Consider the following 3,191-nt stretch of genomic DNA (forward strand, 5'->3'; position numbering starts at 1 on the left):
TCTGTCCTTAAGTCCGAAAAAATTGCACACTCTAAATTTTTTTTTAATGTAGTTGGATTTTATGTACTCGTAGTATATCTGTGATCAGAAAGTTACCATTCGTTTAACATCTACAGTTGCACTAGGCAATATAGGCGACTCATCAGACCTACTGACCGGAGGCACATGACCTCTTTACTAAAGGAGGTAAGAATACATTCTTGGTCAAATTGGTGCTGAAAAAACTCCGAAAAAAAAAACAAAAAAAACCCTGAAACGTAAAAATTCCACTCTGAGAGGAACACAGTTACCTTCCTTTGAACGAATCGAGCTGTGTCCTAGAAAGATCAGTTTGTGTGCGTTTTCTTTTTCGTTCACTAGTCCACAAACGAGGAAGGTCACGTTTCCAAAATAAATTTCCCATCATCAGAGCAGCGACTAAAAATCTCACTTTTTGAATTCAAGAAGGCATCTGGATCGTGCGAATGCTTTAGGATCGTTGTCTCCCGGTCAAGTAAAGTTTGCACAGCAGTCGTGAGTATGTGCCATCTAATGATGTTGGGCTACCGTAAGAGACTAGCATTCAGAGCCATAGAGCAGAAAAGATTCTACCGTAGAACGAAACAGGCGTAGCTTTAGATTACGTAACAGTTGCAGTACTCTCCAAACTTTTCGCAGCTTGCCTGATGCTGATCTTTACGAATGTAAGCTATGATATCTGAACTAGGCATAACTCTCCGTCCCCCGCAAAGCTCACGTAGTCCAACATCATACCTTAAGTTAAACGTAAAGCAGAGGTATAGGATTAAACGATCACGAGAAATAAAACCTATTGCTATACATGCGATTGCTTTGTTAAAAGAATTAGAAGTTTGTATGCAAGAAAGTTTTTCTTTACATGTGTTTTCATCTCCTGATCATCTCATCAAATTCGTTACTAATATTACCTTTGCAGTCTATAATTACCAGTATCTCAGCAATACACCACATACATTAATTTTCAAATCCAGTATATGGTATAGCGAGTTCGACAATGGACGAAGTGACTGAATAGTCTATATCCTGGTGCTTCAACTCGCAAATTTTCCCTGACAATGAGGTGCTACAAGTTTTACCTTCATATCTGCAACTCTGCATATGATTTCGTAACTGAATCTTAAAATTTGTCCTTGTCGCAGCTATATCAGTATAAGTTGATTTACTAGTAGTAGTTACACACCTACAGTCGTCGGGACACCTACAATTACACCTACAATTACACATGCACCTCTCAAATTCTTTTGGGTTGCAATATACACTATCAGTATTCAGGGTTTTATTACTATCTACTACATTAACGAAATTATTATTTATTTCTGTATACCCATCAGCATTCCTATCCTCTTTGTCAATACGATTGTTAATGATCTCAATATCTTTGATCATGTTATTACAGTCAATACTGTATCCTACTTTCTGTGTTAGCAGTGCGATTTTTAGTCGCTGCTCTCATGATGGGAAATTTATTTTAGAAACGTGACCTTCCTCGTTTGTGGACTAGTGAACGAAAAAGAAAACGCACACAAACTGATCTTTCTAGGACACAGCTCGATTCGTTCAAAGGAAGGTAACTGTGTTCCTCTCAGAGTGGAATTTTTACGTTTCAGGGGTTTTTTGTTTTTTTTTATTTCGGAGTTTTTTCAGCACCAATTTGACCAAGAATGTATTCTTACCTCCTATCAGTTTTAAGATATCGCTACAGATTTTTCTATAGAAAAATAGGACTCGGTATTAACTTATAAACCTGTAAGATACTTGATAGTATATTATGGTTACAAGGCGAAATACGGAGTCCCTACCAGTTGCTAGGAATGAGTTTTAATATGTATATTGGTTTATCTAATAGTGTTACTCAAAAAACACAAAGCACCGGGAATCGAAACTACATTCTTACGATCGTCAGTGCAATACCCAGAACTACTAGGCCACGCGCCTTCACGGAGCTCAGCGAAACTTATTAAATACATGTAGATCCAACCAAATGTGTTGAGTGCTACTTTCGTTGGTTTGTTCACTCACTCCCGTATGTGTGTGTGAAAGGAAATATTCAACTCGATAGATTTGCAAATGAGAAACCGAGAAGAATTATTTGTAAAAAAAAATATATGTATATAAAAAATAAAACTAAATTAGCTGAACAAAAACTTGATATAGTGAAGTGTATATATGAAGAAAAAAAAAGACAGTAGTGTGTTTATATGCAAAGAACATAGTAGTGTGTATGTATATAATATATATGAAAAGAAAACGAATATATAGGAAAAAAGATATTTAAACGTAGGAAACTAGAAGAAATTTAGAGGTTTGTTTGGGCCAAGAAACTGATGATATCTGTGCCCTTGTGTATTGGACAGGGATATTGATAACAGAAAAGTTGTTATGAGTTTTATTGAAACACACGCACACACACACATTATTAATACAAACACATACATCAAAAATTCCAAGGCAACACGCACATGCACAAACACACACACACACACACACACACACACACATTTGAATGTTTAGCGACATCAATTTCTTTGCATTGACAGGATTCCATGTCATTGCCATCATATTTAAAACGAAAGGCCCACACAGACAGACACTTATATTTTTGTTAACAGAGTAACGATATTTTTTTAATATTACAAAATAGCCGATACCTACCAGCATTTAACAATGTCATTATTTAGGCAAAATATTTCAGCGTATTGATAGATAATGCTCAACATAGCGATAAAAATGGGAATAATATAATATATAGTAGTGTGAGTATATAAGTATATATATATATATGTATAGATTGATTACACATATACGCGCACGCGCACGAGCAAGCATTGAAATCGACTGCAGAAATTTGTAGTGTGCAAAGGTTATCTTACATAACCAGTAGAAACACGTGTATTTGATGCAATCAAAATATCAACCATTGCGTTTGTGTTTATTCTGATGTATACATACATACATACATACATACATATATACGTACATACAGACGTCTGTCTATCTATCTATCTATCTATCTATCTCTATCGTAGCTGTGTGGTAACAAGCCTGCTTCCGTGCATGCGTCGGGTTATTTGCTGTCTGGATTTTGTAAGAGTCGGACGTAGATTTTTGTGTTGCTTAGAAGATGTACTCAGACCTTGACGGGTCTGAGGAGGAGGAGGAGGAGGAGGAGGAGG

General features: G+C 36.2%; 1 protein-coding gene across 1 annotated transcript in view; it reads left to right on the forward strand.

The window, feature by feature from the left end:
• Positions 1 to 3,191, forward strand: part of LOC106868395 (ADAMTS-like protein 1) — a 189,964-nt gene that overhangs the window by 181,348 nt on the left and 5,425 nt on the right. The window lies entirely within an intron of this gene.

This window comes from Octopus bimaculoides, chromosome 15, assembly GCF_001194135.2.
Source record: "Octopus bimaculoides isolate UCB-OBI-ISO-001 chromosome 15, ASM119413v2, whole genome shotgun sequence".
In the NCBI taxonomy this organism is placed as follows: Eukaryota; Metazoa; Mollusca; class Cephalopoda; order Octopoda; family Octopodidae; genus Octopus; species Octopus bimaculoides.